This window comes from Quercus robur, chromosome 5 (genome assembly GCF_932294415.1).
Source record: "Quercus robur chromosome 5, dhQueRobu3.1, whole genome shotgun sequence".
NCBI lineage: Eukaryota > Viridiplantae > Streptophyta > Magnoliopsida > Fagales > Fagaceae > Quercus > Quercus robur.
Window position 1 is genome coordinate 30,587,623 of NC_065538.1, and position 19,055 is coordinate 30,606,677.

Here is a 19,055-nt window from a genome sequence, read left to right on the forward strand (position 1 = left end):
GCCTTATAGTGGTGTTTTGGAACTCAAGGTCCATGAACTCGAGTTCCAAGCATTTTTTTTTTTTTTTGATCACCCCATATCTATAGTGGTATTTTAAGGAGCCTATAATGACGTTAAAACTCGATTTTGAGAAAATCGAATTTCAAAACTGGGACATTTCCTTAATTAGTTTGGGAAATGGGGCAAAATGCTGAATTTTTTTTTTTTTTTTTTTTTTTTTAGAAAAGGGCAAAAGCCCATTTTCTCCTCTAAAGTCATGTATAAACAAAATAGTTTTTGGCCATTTGTCAGCTGTCTTGTATCTAATACCTTTTTGAATTGTAATAATACATTCTACACATAGCATAGAAAAACATAATATGATAAAAGATTATTAGAAACAAATATAAATTTCCCGACCAAAATTTTAAATAAAGAATTAAAAAAAATGTATAAATGAAAGAAATAAAATTAAGGAAAACTTTATTAGAATGGGGTTATTGAGACAGGAAAATGCTCAAGTTACTATTATTATTGTAAGGACACAATTTGTGACGACCCATAATAATATTGAGTTCGCACGTAAAAAGGCCCAAACAATATCATTTATAGAGCGTGGGTTTGAAAGGCTAGGCCTTGGTCACCGGACGGTGGTTTTTCGTGGTGTTCGTACATAATTAAATCGTGTTCGCTCCAGGAGTCATTCTCTTGGGGGCGGGTTGGGAGGCTCTGGTTTTAGGCCATTTTTCCCAGCCCCCTTCTTGGTGCATTAACCTTCACATTATATAGCATTTCTTGGTGGATCTTAGCCCTCCACTTGTTGATTAGGCAGGTGCCTACTTCTGTACTCGTCCCATCAGCTGTCCCTCCTTGCTTTCTGTTAGTTGCGATGATCGAAGTCACCCTGTCCAGGCGTCTTTTCTCATTAACATGGTCAGGACGCTGGCGGGTGCATTTAATGCGGAGGGGACGTATTTACCCTGAACCAATTTCACACCGTACCCCCATGTGGGTCCCATTCTACTCGCATTTCCTTCAGGGGGCTTTTTGGGGGCAGCTATCATCGAGACGTTGCTCTTACCCTTGAAGTCCTGGAGTGCCGAGGACAGGGTCATCCTCGGCTATTCCACTCGACACTTCGGCCTTTCTCCATTCGTCCTCGGCAAATACCCTTCTTGGCACGGGCCCCGGGCCCTAATAGAGTGTGGGTCGGATCACAAGTTCCCTGGCCCCACAATTATTATTATTATTTGTTGAGAAGATAGAATTTTTATGGTTGATTGGTTCGTTTTATTATGCTCTTTAATTGTTTGTTTAATTGGTAAATTAGTTTAATACTTTTAAAATAATATTTTGTAACAATATGGATGACAGGTTTTCTAATGGACTATTTAATTTTATACCTTAAAACATCTTGCTTCATTATTATTTAGTAAAAGAAAATAATAAATGATTTTTGGGAATTAAAAAAATGGTTATTTTGTGTCTTTTTTTTTGTTAATATTTTATAAATAACTAAAATATAAATAAAAAATAATCTTTTGCAAAAAAATAACTAGAAAAATTAAATAATTTTCAAGCAAATTTTGTGAACTTATATTTTTGTAGAAAATAATAAAGCATATGAAAGAACATTAAAAACTTATAATGTAATCCCTATAAAAAAAATTTATAATTTAATCTTTTATGTAAAAACACACTAATATACTTGAAGGACGTCATTTTAACTTTTTTTTGTATTTTTATTTTTTTTAGGGACAAGAGATTTTAATTTCTTAATTTAAAAACCCTCATATCACTCAACTAGGAGGAAGAAAATTTTTACTCTCTCTATTTTCATGGACACAGTGAATGTTGTTATGTGAAAGAGAGAGCATACAAAAAGGTATATGTGGTTCGGCCTAATGGTTTATGTCAACAATGAAAAAGCCTTGACAGTTACATATTTTATTAAACACTTGTGTTACAGTGAAACTAATGTAAGGTTTATCTACTAGAAAATATATGACTAATTCTAAGTTGATCATAAACTAACCTAAGGATAATATACTTGTTTTACAAGTACATGGGCCTACAATTGGATTGGGCCACTTGGGACATGATATATATAACAGACACCATAATATAACAGACACCTTTTTGCAGATAAAAAAAAAAAAAAAAAAAAAAAGCTATACCTTTTTGTATTTATAAATATAATATTGATTTAATAATATATATTTTTCATTTAAAAACGGTTTTTCTTGTTTTGTAAGATGCAATATGTATTACAAAATTTTCGATTTGATTAAAATATTTATTATAAAAAAAGGCAGGACAACTTATGAAAACATACCCAAAAAATACATATTAAATAACCTACTTAGCAAAATAAAAAGGATCAGTACAAATGAGAAAATTCAAAACTAAATAAATTATATATATAAAAAAAAATTGGAACAGAATAACAGAGGAAATGTGGGTTGATGCGGTAAGTATTTTATCAAAATGATGTTCAGGGGTGGAGCCACGTAGTGGCTTGGGAGGGCCCCGGCCCCTGCAAAAAAAAAAAAAAAAAAAAAAAAAAAAAAAAAAAAAAAAAAAAAAATTCCATTAGAGTAGGTGGAAAAAAAAATTGGGCCCCCCAATATTGGACAGCCGGCCCTCCCCCTCATGCCCAATTCTAAACTATTCTCTCAAGCCCGGCTCAAATATACTCCCAAGCCCAGCTTTAGTTTTAGGCCTTATCACCTTATGTACTCCAAATAAAACAAGCCGACCCGCTCAAGTCCAAACACTAAAAACAAAACTTCACTCTCTTCATCTCAAAAAATCCACCCACTGACCCACAGAATCCCTTTCTTTACTTCTTATTCTTTTGTTTTGTCTTCTTTGATACACTTTCATCTGCACTGGTACCATTGCCTACCTCCCAACCCCCAAAACTCCAGTCCTCTCTACTCACAGTCCGGGAAAAAAAAAAAAAAAATTCCTGACCAATTTTTTCTTTCTTCATTAGCTTTAGTTTTGGAACTTGGTGACTACTTGGTGATTGGTTAGTTTTCTGCTCTTTCTTAAGCATTAGACATTCATATCTTTTTAATGTCTTTTTTTTATTTTCTCAACTATCTACACCTAAATATTCACATGCTCTTTATATTTTCATAGATTGTTAGAGAAATACATGATTGAAAGCATGGGGAGATTGTTTGTGATGAGTCTTGAAGGGAAGATCTAAAGTTGGAGGCAGTCAGGCAGAGGCAGTATGCATTGCCACATGGGTGACCCATCTTTGCACTTTGTGAAGACAAATTTTCTAAGTTAAAATTGTTTTGATTTATTACCTATTTTTGATTAGTTAGATATCATGTCACTGTGGATGTGGCTGTGGGTGTTGTTAAATTGTTTGGTTTATGTTGTGTACCAATACTCGTGTGTTTAATTTTTGTTTTTTTTTTTTTGAGGGGTTATTATTAATTAAAGTCGTATTAAAAATGGGTTGTATGTTTAAATTATAGTGGAAATTTTGTTTTTTCTTGAGAATGAATAACATCCATATAACTAAGTAAAAATTTCTAATTAAAATTTTATTTTTTAAACTTCTTTTCAGGTTTATTTTTGAATCATATTCTTAAAGCTAAAAGAATTATGAGCAAACGAAAAACAATTGATGCATTCTTTAAGAAAAAAGATGTTAGCAATTCAGAAATTAGGACACCTATGGCTGTAGAAACAAATGTTGATACTTCAATTCCTGATGAACACCCTGACCCCTCCAAATGTTCAAGAATTCAATCTGAAAAGATAGATCGTGATCAAGGATCACGTAAACAAATATATGAATTCCCTATCAACAAACAAGATGAAATCCGACGAGCTTCTCTCAAAGAAGTTCCATATCAACCTAAAAATATAGACTATCCATACAACGATGATACTCATCGTCATCGATTTCAACGTTCATGGTTCAAATCGGCCGCCCAATGTAAAAATTCCTGGCTACGTCCCTGATGATGTTGATGTGATAACAGGTATAAAAAAATGTAGAAAACGTGGAGAATAAATAAAGCGGAGGAAATCTATCGATAAGGTGTAACGACTGTAAACATGTTGATCATAGTAGATATAAGATAATGAACGAACTAAGGATAGCATGTAGGCTGTAGATAACGTGTAGTCTATAGTGTAGATAAGTTTGAATCTTTGAGAGAAAATTAAGAAACTTATAAAAAAAATTAATTAAAAAAAAAAACTAAAGAAAAAGAGAGAAAGCCAACAACAATAAAAAGGAGAGAACCAACAACAACAACAAAGCAAACTATAAGGAGCAAAACCAACAATCCTCCCATGAACATGTCACTATAATATGTTGATGCAACAAAATCCATTGCTACAAGAGAAATCTTATGTCGCTCAGCACTTTAACAATATTTTCATAACAAATCCTAAATTATAGACAGTGGCGGCTCCAGAATTTTTTTCTAGGGGGGTCAACAAGAAGATGTATTTTGGGTAAGAGATGAATTTTGCGCTTTACAAAGATTTTTTATTACAAATTTACCAATAGTATGCACGAGTAAAAGAATAAAAAATAAACTATAAGTTTATTTAACACATTATTTCTAAATACAATGAACATATTAATTATTTTCATTAAGTGAACTTTAGTTATTACTATTTAAAATATTTTTATCTATTAGTTTAGGACAATGATATGTTAATATTGTACTATTAATGTAAGATTTATATTGTAGACTAAACAAATGGGTGCAATATTATACAAATTTGCAAAAAATGTACAATACACATTTGTTTAGAGACAATGTAAATCTTATATATACAATGTAAACTAAGAATTTTCTATTAGTTTATTTCAAATTTGTTAAAATCTAAATAGGCTTTTTTTTTTTTTTTAGGTTTAAGATGATTTTTTGTTTGGGCTTTTTTTGTGTGTTTAAAAAGACCAAAATATTGTTAAGAAGATCATATTTAAGCTTATTTCAATTGTACTAAAAAAAAAAAAATCATGGTCAGGGTATTCAAATTTTAATTTTAAGAGGGACAAATCAAAAATTAAAATTAAAAATATTATATATTATAAAAAAAAAATGTCAACTCAGGGGGTTCATTTGAACCCCCTGAACTCTACATAACGTCGCCCCTGATTATAGATTGTTACTATGAATTAAAATGTAATTTAAGTGGTGGGTTTAAATTAGAACCAGTAACAACTTATCATCTAGAATTTGTTGTAAAAAGTTATGAACATAACACTTTTCTTATTAAAAAGAAAACTATTATGAACTCCCAAACAAAGAATTAAGAGTAAGAGAGGAGGTCAAATTATCATACAAAATTGATGAGGTTATTGTATGAGAAATCACCAATAAGAGGAAAATAGTGTGAGTGAAGGGATTAAGTAAGATCCCATCAATCTGCTTGATACCATATTAAATAAAAATGAAATAGAGAATATTGTAGTGAAGGTAGAAGCAAAGAAAGAGAGAAAAGGAACATAGGAAATTACGTAGTTCAGCATAACAGCCTACATCCTTAAGACAATGGCCTAAAGAGGTATATTTTCTCATACACCTTTCTTGAAAATACATTACATGGAATACATATTTATAAATCGATTACATAAAAAAGTCGATAATAATTTGAATTTGAATTGCATAATTATTACCTCAATCCTAAGATTTTCTCTAATAATTAATACCTTAATTTTCTCTTAAAATCTATGTTTTGACGTGGTATTCAATGACATGGATAGTGAATTATTCTTTCCAATAGAAATTACATTAATTGCCGTATCAATTTGTAGGCAAATTAGTAATAACTTTAGTATTTTTCCCAATTTTATCAGGTTGTGTAGTAAAAAAAAAGTGTGTTTTGTTGGAATGAAATCTAGGTGGACGGAAAAGGAAGGAGAGAATTTTTTTTTTTTTTTGGTTTTTCCTGAATTGGTTGAAAGCTGAGGGGTTGGGCGGTCTCGAGGTTTTCTACCCAAGCCCACCAAAATCTAATCTCTCCTGATTAGAGAGATTCTAGAGGAAAAATGTGACTGTCGGCAAATACCACATCTTATGCGAGTCCAAATCTTCTGTCCCACTTTTCTTGCTCCACTCTATACTCCACCAATAAAAGCTTGCCACGTGTTAAATAGTATTTAATTAATTATAATTATGTTAACACGTGGCAAGCTTTTATTGGTAGAGTATATAGTGGAGTAGGAAAAGTGGGACAGAAGATTTGAATTCATCCTATGCTCCATTCACACTGATGGCAATTAAGGCATTAATTTAGTATATGGAATTATCTGTGAAACACAAGGCCAAGGTGTGATAGCTCCATTCACACTGATGCCAATTAGTTTACATCACTTTTTCTTTTTGGTGATAAGGATATTGCATAAAACATTAACTAGCCAAAATGGCCAAAGTAGCAGTGGTAAGTCGATCTACCATAATACAAACCATTAGCATCAGAAATTACAAAAGAGTTTATATCATTAGATGGAGGGGTTTCAAAAACCACAAAATCCTCATCTTGAGACAATCCCCCCTGGCCAAGGCGTCAGCACAGAAATTAGCTTCTCTAAACACATGCCGCCTCCTGATCTGATGGAAGCTGCTCAACAGTGATCTGCAATCATTGAGAAGGAAAGAAAAGGGACTGTTAGATACTGAATCAGCTTGCAAAAGATCAACAATAATTTTGACATCAAGTTTACATCACTTCAACCACGCGCGAATCACTTAATGCTCGCTAAGTCGGGGACATTATATAAATCAATTAATTTTTTATATTTTATTTTTGTCTCCTTATTTTATTTTATAATATTTTTTGGTTTTCAAATGTGAGGATTTAAACCGACCATATTATTATAATATAATGGGATGCTCCAGATTGCTTCAAAATGCCTCACAAGTCTACCTTCTTCAGCCACACGTTTTTCACCATTCAAGGGTATGATTCACTCCAGGGCCGGCGCCATATATTTTGGAGCTTAAAGCCCTAAATTTAGGTTGAAATTTATGTATTTAACTATCAATATAAATAAATAATTTAATAAATTAATATTAACCAAAATAATGTTAATTTTATATAGAGAATCAGAAATAATGTTAATTAACTAAAATAAATGAAATTTTTTATTTTTATTTTAGAAATTGAAGTTTACTTTCCTTTTTTTAAATAATCAAATTGAAGTTTACTTTATCGTGGATAAGAAAATGCCTCTTTAAGTAAATCTGTAATCTAGTTTTCAATTTTAATTTTAGTGTTAACAAAGTGATAGAGATTGTTTTGTATTTGTGTTTTTTTTTTTTGATGAGAAATGCTTCACTTTATTAAAACCAAAACATCAAATTACATTTCTGTCATGCGCACAAGCATGTTCAATCAGGCTAGGACATTCCTCTAGCCATGCAATATAATCCTCAACGTATTTGGCGTGTTGAGCTAGCAAGTGAGCAGGGACATTTCCCTGTCGTTTAGTGTGTGAAACTTTCCATTGTCTAAAGTACGACATTTGGTTCATCACTCCGGCGAGCACATTCACCACTGAGGAAGGCGGTGAACCCAGTCCTTGTAGAGCATTGCAAACTAACAGAGAGTCACTCTCAAACTCTGCCTCTCTAATTCCAACGTCTCTGGCGAACTCAACTCCAGCTTCCAAAGCTTTAGCTTCCGCTTCTATCGCTCCCAACGGACACTTCCATTTCTTGCTTAAAGCAGCGATCACCTCACCGGCGCCGTCCCTGATTATCACTCCGGCCCCCGCCTGGTTCCTCTTCGAGAAAACCGCACCGTCCAAGTTTACTTTATAGTATCCTTGGCTTGGTGGTTGCCAAGAAATCGGAAGTTCCGGTGTGGCCTGATGCTCTGTTTTACCATCATTTGCAGCTCGGAACTCTTCTACCAGGTGCATGGCAGTCCGCAACACTGTTCTGCCTGCCCGTCCCTTACCTCCCATCCGAAGATCATTCCTGTTCTTCCATATACCCCAACAGATCGTGATGAACTGCTCCAACTGTCCAGGCCGCAAGTGTTCATTCCTCTGTAAATTCGCGACTACGTCCAAAAAACCCCAGTGCGACGAAATAGTAAATGGTAAAGCGAATTTACTATTCTGCCAAACCTCTTTAGCATGTTCACAAGTCCACAGTAAGTGGCATATTGTTTCTTCCTCCTGTCCACAGAGGTCACACGTGCTATCTTGAATAATTTTCCGTTGAGCTAAGCTGGATTTTGTGGCAAGGATTCCACGGCCTGCCTTCCAAGCAAAGTGTTTTATTTTCTGTGGGGTCTTCATCTGCCATATGGTCTTCCAAATCTTCCTCCTAACTGAATCATCTGAGCAATTTGCATTAGTATCATGAAGTTTCTCTTCCAACGCCAGTGCATAAGCGCTTTTCACCGTAAATTTCCCACTTCTATTTACAGCCCAAATTAATCTGTCCTGTGTGCAGCTTGAGCTCAAAGGGATTTTTAGAATGGCTTCTCTGTCTTCGGGAATGAACCAGCTTTCAATCTTGTCTTTATTCCACTCTTTTGTTGCTCTGTTTATGAGCTCCGAAACCAGAGCATTTGTTGACTCTGGTTTTTCTGCTGTAATCAACTTGTACGTTGAAGGTCTAGGAACCCATTTATCATGCCACACTCGTATCTTCTATCCGTCCCCTACCTGCCACCGCATGCCTCTCTGGATTATGTTTTGCGCTGCCATTAAACTTCTCCACGCATAGGATGGGTTTCGACCTATTTTTGCCTCTGCAAAGCTGCAATGTGGGAAGTATTTGGCCTTGTACACTCGGCTAAATAGAGAATTGGAGTTTGTTTGAAGCCTCCATCCCTGTTTGGCCAAGAGCGCCAAATTGAAACTTCTTAGCTCCCGAAATCCCAGACCTCCTGTGTCTTTTGGCTTGCACATCAAATCCCAGTTCAGCCATGCTACTTTCTTCTCATTCCCAGTCTGTCCCCACCAGAATTGTCTAATCACCCTAGTCAGTTCATCACATAGATTCTTAGGCAGCAGGAAACAACTCATTGTATATGAGGGGACGGCTTGAGCTACGGACTTAATCAGAACTTCCTTCCCAGTAGGCGTCAAAATCTTTTCCTTCCAACCCGAGACCTTATTAGCCATTCTCTGTTTAAGTTGGGCAAAAGTATTATTCTTGGATCTTCCCACAAGTGATGGCAGACCTAGGTATGCTTCATGAGGTTTAATAACCTGAGCTCCAAACATCGTTTTCACCCTTTCTTTGGTTCCATTGTCTGAGTTTGGGCTGAAAAATAAGGAAGTTTTGTGACAATTAAGCTGTTGACCAGAGGAGACCTCATAGACTTTAAGGATCCGTAGAATTTCCATGGCATCACTCACTGTTGCTCGACCAAACACCAAGCTATCATCGGCAAAAAATAAATGGGATATTCTAGGACCATTCACGGAAGCAGCCACCCCTTTAATTGTTTTCCTGTATGCCGCCTGATGTAGTAATGCTGAAAGACCCTCAGCGCATATCAGAAAAAGATACGGAGACAATGGATCGCCTTGTCTCAATCCTCTTGATGGCTTATTCAAGTCATATGGTTGCCCATTAATTCGAACTGCATATTTCACCGAAGATACACATCTCATCACCGTGCTAATCCAATTCATATGAAATCCGAGCTTCATCATAATCTGCTTCAGACATTCCCACTCAACCCGATCGTACGCCTTGCTCATATCCAGTTTTATGGCCATTTCGCCACATTTTCCTTTTCTCTTCTTGCTAATATGAGTCATCATTTCGTGAGACACCAGGACATTGTCAGTGATGAGGCGTTCCGCCACAAAGGCACTCTGATTCTCCCCTATGATTTCCTGCAGCATCGGTTTCATCCTGTTTGCCACAACTTTTGAAGCTAATTTGTAAGCAACATTACATAAAGAGATTGGCCTATAATCCGTTACTTTTTCCGGGTTTTTCGTTTTGGGAATAAGCACAATGTGAGTATCATGGAATTTAGGAGGGGATACACCATGGTTAAGAAAATCAAGTGCAGTATGGATGACAATAGATTTAACAGTAGGCCAAAATTGATGATAAAATAAAGGTGGCATACCGTCTGGGCCGGGAGCCGTTAGCGGGTGCATTTGTTTTAGAGCTTTCTCCACCTCCATTGCTTGAAATTCCCGCGTAAGAATAGAATTCATTCTAGCAGTGACTTTGGGGTTTATTGCATCAAGCATTTCTTGCTCCACCTTTGGCTTTGAAGTGGTAAAAAGCTCCTCAAAATAATGCACAAAAGTCTGCCCAATTTGGTCTACATCCTCCAGCCAATTGTGATTTGCATCCATAATCTTGCTAATAGTATTCCTCTAGTACCTGTTCGTGGCCTTAGTATGGAAGAAGGTGGTATTTCTATCTCCTGCCTTTAACCAATTGTTCCTGCTTCTTTGATGCCACATTTCCTCTTCAATTCCCAGCCACCTATTAAGCTCCAATTTTGTTGCATGGATTTCCTCCAGGTCCGTCCCATTACCCTTCATTGCTTCAAGTATTTGGAGCTTTTTTTGTATCGTAGCCACTTGCTTTCCTACATGACCAAAGGTATGAACATTCCAGGACTTCAAAGATTGTTGGCATTCCTCCAAACAAGTTTCTAAAGGCCACGGTGAGCAGCTGGACCGCCCCCTTTCCCATGCCTCCTCTACCACTTTTTTACATCCTTTATCTTCCAGCCACATAGATTCAAACCGGAACAACTTTGTTTGCCTCCTTTGCTGTCTCAGTGGACTAGTTTCTTTAAGCACCAAAATACTATGATCAGAGACTGAGTTTGATAAGTGGTGGAGCTTTACTCTTGGAAAAACTCCTGCCCAGTTCGTGGATACCAATGCTCTGTCAAGTCTTTCTCTCACCCATCCTCTGCTACCAAGTCTTCTACTCCAGGTATAATCTGATCCCACATACCCTATGTCTCTCAATCTGCATCTGTTGATTGTCTCCCGAAATTTCCTCATCTGACCTTCTGGCCTAACCCCACCACCAACTTTCTCCTTAGCATGCATTATTTCATTAAAATCCCCCATGCATACCCATGGCAAACTACTCCGACGACTAAGATCTTCCAGCAGCAACCATGAATCCCCTCTTTTACTGGTTTCCGGGTTGCCGTAAAATCCGGTGAACCTCCATTTTTTCCTGCCCTGTTCTTCAGATATGATTGCATCAATATGTCCAGGTGAGCATGACATTATATCAACCTGTAATGAGTTTTTCCACAAGAGAGCTAGACCTCCAGCCCTTCGTATGCTCGATACTACCAGACCTTGCTGCCTTTCTATTTTCCGTTTAATATCGTCCATCTCCGTAACGTCAAACTTAGTCTCCATTAAAAAGACTAAGGTGGGATCTTTCTCCATCACTACTTTTTGGAGAGCATTAACTGTTAGGGGGTTCCCAAGCCTCCTACAGTTCCAACTGATGGCACTCATTGTGCCCGGCGGGGCTGCACCGCAGCCTCCGCCGATCCCAAATGCTGTGCTAAAAGTTGGCCAAGCTCCTTAACCTCCCCCTCCCTTTTGATGCATTTCCCATTATCTTCCTTATCTTCCAGCTCAGTCAATGGTATCCTTGTTCTTCTTTTGAGTCCCACATCAGCCATGTCAAACTCCATGGTCGTTGTTTCTGTGGTTTTTTCTCCCTGGAGTTGTACTACCACACTACCCGACTTAATCTCCTGCCCAGAAAGTCCTCTGTTTTCTTTATTCTTCTTTTGGCTGCCAATTTTAATCTTTTTTACTCCCTGGGCCGTGTGATGTTTGGGAGAAGCTAGCCCCATAGCAAACGTTGCCCCAGCATGAATTAAGCCCACATTCTCCTTATTTTCCTGCCTGGGCTTGTGTAAAGTGTTCTGCGGCCCATACATGCCTGGTTGGGCTTGGTTAATGATATTCGGCCCACTTGCTTGCTCTCTGTCTTCCAAGTTCAGCGTGGTCACGTGCATGGCCTGCATTTTGGTCTCCTTCCCTGCGAGAGAATCCTGGTTTTGTACGGAATTTGCGGCAAAAACATCTCCGTTAATAGCGTCATCGATTTCCTTGAGTTGCTGTTCAAGAGTCAAGGCACGCGGGATATCCGGTGTTAGGATACACCCATGAGCTGGGTTTGTTGCAGGTTTTTCCACGTCAGCCCTGGAGGCCGATAGCTTCTCCGTTAATAACTTCTCATGCTCCGTCACCGTCTCCGGCTGCGAAACCATTACTCCGGCCAATTCTGTTTCCCGGACCTCCCTTCTGACGTCACTGGGCCTATTTTCTCCTTGTGTTCCTGCTATAACAAGCTGAGGCTTCTGGGTTTTTTCTTGCATCGCGCGTAGCCATGGACCAAATTGCTTCTCGTCTGGTTTTAGAGAATCACTACTTCGTATCCACTGCAAGCAGTCCCTTTCATCATGGTCAATCTTCCCACACAGATAGCAAAATATAGGAAGTCTCTCGTATCTAAAGTCCACCCATTTTAAGCCATATTCCCCTAAACGCACCTTCCGACCCCGACATAGTGGCATAGAAACATCCAGAATAACTCTTATGCGCAAACAGTTCCCCAAGCAAAAACCTTCCCCGTTGGCATCCACTTTTACCACCTCCCCTAAGGTTGCTCCGATACTCCTTCCAACTTCTTTAGTCTGACACATTGTGGGCAGCCCGTGTATTTGAATCCAAAATGGTGATCTATTGAACTTTATCTCCTTAACCGCCTCACCACGCACCATCTTATGAAGGATCAACAAATATTTATCAAAAGACCACGGGCTGAGCAATAAAACCCTATCCATATCATCCTTCGATTGGAAAAGAAACATTACCTTATTTTCCCCCAGATCGCTGACTTCGAAATTGTGTTCCGCTCTCCAAACCGATCTCAAAACTCTGGCCACCGACTCCAAGTTGATTTTCCGCTTGGTACAAAATTTGCCAAGAAGGACAAGACCCTCCTCTGGCATTGGAGCATGGATTGTTACTTCAACATCTTCTTTCAACGATAGCTTCAACTTTGCACACCTATCTGTAATCTCCTCCATGTTTCTCTTTTGAAGTCGTTTCTACCGTTTGCACGGAGAGAAAGATTGCCTGACGGCAGCCCTGTTGCTATTCTAGCCCCTTTTTTCACCTCTAGGGTTTCTAGAGAAACCTAGAGAGAAGACTGAACCTTCGTTGTTGAGGATATATTTTATAAGGTATTGGAAAGTCTCAAAACATTTTTTTTTTTCCTTCGACAGTTTAGATTTTGTTAGATTGAGTTTCTATTGGTCTAATATGTTTTAAACCCTTTTAGAGGTGAAAAAAAAAAATAGTGCACAACCCTTTTTTATTGTCTAAATTATTTATTATCATACAATTTTTTTTTAAAAAAATGCTAAAGGTGGTACAAATTTTATTATATAAAACATACAAACTAATGTGACAATAATATTGTTGAGATTCAATTATGTAATTATAAATGAATGTTTGATTTGATTTTGTGGGGTCCAATAATTTATGGCCCTGGCCCATTTTTACATTGGGGCCCAAGGCCCGAGCCGAGGAAGGTTATAGCCGAGGATAGGTAATAAAAGTCCAAATAGTTTTGAGACACAGCCGAGGATGATTCTGTCCTCGGCATATCCGAGGTCTCCTTGGAAGGAAGGGCAAAAACGGTATAGGAACAATTTGGGAAAAAATCTAAAATATCTAGGTCAATAGAGAAGGGTACGCTGGATAGTATAATAACCAAGGACAAAGGGAAAGCTGCCCTTACTGCCATTCAATACTCTGCACCTGACAGAGCCATACTCTTCAACTTTTATAACCATCCCCAACCACTCTGGGTATGGGCTAATGGGACAAGTATCAGTCCTGGAAAGTCGAACTCACACGTGGACGTTGGATAAGGGATACATGCCAGTATAAAAGGAAAAGTAAGCAATCCAGAAAAAGGGGCTGGGAAAAATGGCCAAAAACCAGAGCCTCCCAACCCGCCTCCAGGAAAAAGACTCCTAGGTCGAACACGATTTAATTATGTATGAACACCACGAAAAATCCACTGTCTGATGACCAAGGCCTAGCCTTTCAAACCCACGCTCTATAAATGATATTGTTTGGGCCTTTTTACGTGCGAACCCAATATTATTATGGGTCGTTACAAATCGTGTCCTTACAGATTTGATTTGATTTTTTGATTGGTGAGACAAAGTAATATTAACTCAATATCCCTAACATTACTCTACAATTTTTGGCCTTTTTATAACTAGGTGAGCCTTTTTTTTTTAAGGGTAGAACCTTTTTTTTAATGGGGCCTTGAGCCACCACTGATTCTTTCCTTTCACACACACTATAACCTATATATTAAATGAATTAGAGAAAGAATATTTAAACTTTTCTTACTAAATTCATGTCTAAATTGTTTAATTGTTTTTTATTACTATTATTATTTTCAAATGCATGAGAGAAATGCATAAACTGTTCTATACATGTATGCTTTGAGTTTATTAATTGGGACTCCAATATATGTCTCATCATGTAAGTGTATGTTTGGTATACTAAATAGAGATTATGATAAGAATAGTAATTTGTATTACTAGGATTAAAAGATGTTGTAATTGAATAAGTATTACTATTCATTTGTTTAGTTGTAAAAATTAATTGTTTACATGTGAAATATTTGTAAAATGTGATGCACGTGGAATTTTTTTTTTTTTTTTTTTTTTTTTTTTTGAGAGAGTTTCAACATTCATGGTTCAAATCAGCCCCCCAATGTAAAAATTCCTGGCTACGCCTCTGATGATGTTCATGTGATAGCAGGTATAGAAAAACGTAGAAAACGTGGAGAATAAATAAAGCGGAGGAAATCTATCGATAAGGTGTAACGACTGTAAACATGTTGATCATAGTGGATATAAGATAATGAACGAACTAAGGATAGCATGTAGGCTGTAGATAACGTGTAGTCTATAGTGTAGATAAGTTTGAATCTTTGAGAGAAAATTAAGAAACTTATAAAAAAAAATTAATTAAAAAAAAAAAAACTAAAGAAAAAGAGAGAAAGCCAACAACAATAAAAAGGAGAGAACCAACAACAACAACAAAGCAAACTATAAGGAGCAAAACCAACAATCCTCCCATGAACATGTCACTATAATATGTTGATGCAACAAAATCCATTGCTACAAGAGAAATCTTATGTCGCTCAGCACTTTAACAATATTTTCATAACAAATCCTAAATTATAAATAATGGTGGCTCCAGAATTTTTTTCTGGGGGGGTCAACAAGAAGATGTATTTTGGGTAAGAGATGAATTTTGCGCTTTACAAAGATTTTTTATTACAAATTTACCAATAGTATGCACGAGTAAAAGAATAAAAAATAAACTATAAGTTTATTTAACACATTATTTCTTAATACAATGAACATATTAATTATTTTCATTAAGTGAACTTTAGTTATTACTATTTAAAATATTTTTATCTATTAGTTTAGGACAATGATATGTTAATATTGTACTATTAATGTAAGATTTATATTGTAGACTAAACAAATGGGTGCAATATTATACAAATTTGCAAAAAATGTACAATACACATTTGTTTAGAGACAATGTAAATCTTATATATACAATGAAAACTAAGAATTTTCTATTAGTTTATTTCAAATTTGTTAAAATCTAAATAGGCTTTTTTTTTTTTTTAGGTTTAAGATGATTTTTTGTTTGGGCTTTTTTTGTGTGTTTAAAAGGACCAAAATATTGTTAAGAAGATCATATTTAAGCTTATTTCAATTGTACTAAAAAAAAAAATCATGGTCAGGGTATTCAAATTTTAATTTTAAGAGGGACAAATCAAAAATTAAAATTAAAAATATTATATATTATTAAAAAAAAAAAAAATGTCAGCTCAGGGGGTTCAAATGAACCCCCTGAACTCTACATAACGTCGCCCCTGATTATAGATTGTTACTATGAATAAAAATGTAATTTAAGTGGTGGGTTTAAATTAGAACCAGTAACAACTTATCATCTAGAATTTGTTGTAAAATTGTTGTAAAAAGTTATGAACATAACACTTTTCTTATTAAAAAGCAAACTATTATGAACTCCCAAACAAAGAATTAAGAGTAAGAAAGGAGGGCAAATTATCATACAAAATTGATGAGGTTATTGTATGAGAAATCACCAATAAGAGGAAAATAGTGTTAGTGAAGGGATTAAGTAAGATCCCATCAATCTGCTTGATACCATATTAAATAAAAATGAAATAGAGAATATTGTAGTGAAGGCAGAAGCAAAGAAAGAGAGAAAAGGAACATAGGAAATTACGTAGTTCAGCATGATGGCCTACATCCTTAAGACAATGGCCTAAAGAGGTATATTTTCTCATACACCTTTCTTGAAAATACATTACATGGAATACATATTTATAAATCGATTACATAAAAAAGTCGTTAATAATTTGAATTTGAATTGCATAATTATTACCTCAATCCTAAGATTTTCTCTAATAATTAATACCTTAATTTTCTCTTAAAATCTATGTTTTGACGTGGTATTCAATGACATGGATAGTGAATTATTCTTTCCAATTGAAATTACATTAATTGCCGTATCAGTTTGTAGGCAAATTAGTAATAACTTTAGTATTTTTCCCAATTTTATCAGGTTGTGTAGTAAAAAAAAAAGTGTGTTTTGTTGGAATGAAATCTAGGTGGACGGAAAAGGAAGGAGAGAAATTTTTTTTTTTTTGGTTTTTCCTGAATTGGTTGAAAGCTGAGGGGTTGGGCGGTCTCGAGGTTTTCTACCCAAGCCCACCAAAATCTAATCTCTCCTGATTAGAGAGATTCTAGAGGAAAAATGTGACTGTCGGCAAATACCACATCTTATGCGAGTCCAAATCTTCTGTCTCACTTTTCCTGCTCCACTCTATTCTCCACCAATAAAAGCTTGCCACGTGTTAAATAGTATTTAATTAATTATAATTATGTTAACACGTGGCAAACTTTTATTGGTAGAGTATAGAGTGGAGCAGGGAAAGTAGGATAGAAGATTTGGATTCATCCTATGCTCCATTCACACTGATGGCAATTAAGGCATTAATTTAGCATATGGAATTATCTGTGAAACACAAGGCCAAGGTGTGATAGCTCCATTCACACTGATGCCAATTAGTTTACATCACTTTTTTTATTTTGGTGATAAGGATATTGCATAAAAAATTAACTAGCCAAAATGGCCAAAGTAGCAGTGGTAAGTCGATCTACCATAATACAAACCATTAGAATCAGAAATTTCAAAAGAGTTTATATCATTAGATGGAGGGGTTTCAAAAACCACAAAATCCTCATCTTGAGACAATCCCCCCTGGCCAAGGCGTCAGCACAGAAATTAGCTTCTCTAAAGTCTAAACACATGCCGCACCCTGATCTGATGGAAGCTGCTCAACAGTGATCTGCAATCATTGAGAAGGAAAGAAAAGGGACCGTTAGATACTGAATCAGCTTGCAAAAGATCAACAATGATTTTGACATCAAGTTTACATCACTTCAACCACGAATCACTTAATGGTCGCTAAGTCGGGGACATTATATAAATCAATTAATTTTTTATATTTTATTTTTGTCTTCCTATTTAATTTTATAATATTTTTTGGTTTTCAAATGTGAGGATTTAAACCGATCATATTATTATAATATAATGGGCTGCTCCACATTGCTTCAAAATGCCTCACAAGCCTACCTTCTTCAGCCACACGTTTTTCACCATTCAAGGGTATGATTCACTCCAGGGCCGGCACCATATATTTTGGAGCTTAAAGCCCTAAATTTAAGTTGAAATTTATATATTTAACTATTAATTAGATAAATAATTTAATAAATTAATATTAACCAAAATAATGTTAATTAACTAAAATAAAAGAAATTTTTTATTTTTATTTTAGAAATTGAAGTTTACTTTTTTTTTTTTTTTTAAATAATCAAATTGAAGTTTACTTTATCGTGGATAAGAAATTGCCTCTTTAAGTAAATCTGTAATCTAGTTTTCAATTTTAATTTTAGTGTTAACAAAGTGATAGAGATTGTTTTGTATGTGTGTTTGTGTGGAAGATTAGGTAGATAATGTTGAGGATATATTTTATAAGGTATTGTAAAGTCTCAAAACTTTTTTTTTTCCTTCGACAGTTTAGATTTTGTTAGATTGAGTTTCTATTGGTCTAATATGTTTTAAACCCTTTTGGAGGTGAAAAAAAAAATAGTGCACAACCCTTTTTTATTGTCTAAGTTACTTATTATCATACAATTTTTTAAAAAAAATGCTAAAGGTGGTACAAATTTTACTATATAAAACATACAAACTAATGTGACAATAATATTGTTGAGATTCAATTATGTAATTATAAATGAATGTTTGATTTGATTTGATTTTTTGATTGGTGAGACAAAGTAATATTAACTCAATATCCCTAACATTACTTTACAATTTTTGGCCTTTTCATAACTAGGTGAGACATTTTTTTTAAGGGGTAGAACCTTTTTTTTAATGGGGCCTTGAGTCGCCATTGATTCTTTCCTTTCACACACACTATAACCTATTTATTAAATGAATTAGAGAAAGAATATTTAAACTTTTCTTACTAAATTCATGTCTAAATTGTTTAATTGTTTTTTTATTACTATTATTATTTTCAAATGCATGAGAGAAATGCATAAACTGTTCTATACATGTATGCTTTGAGTTTATTAATTGGGACTCCAATATATGTCTCATCATGTAAGTGTATGTTTGGTATACTAAATAGAGATTATGATAAGAATAGTAATTTGTATTACTAGGATTAAAAGATGTTGTAATTGAATAAGTATTACCATTCATTTGTTTAGTTGTAAAAATTAATTGTTTACATATGAAATATTTGTAAAATGTGATGCACGTGAAATTTTTTTTTTTTTTTTTTTTTTGAGAGAGTTTCAACCTATGGCATCCGCTCCTAATGATAGCTTATTATTATCAGACCAAGACACCAATTAGTTTTTGGTGTAGGCGGGGATTGAACCCCAGATCTCTTATACAA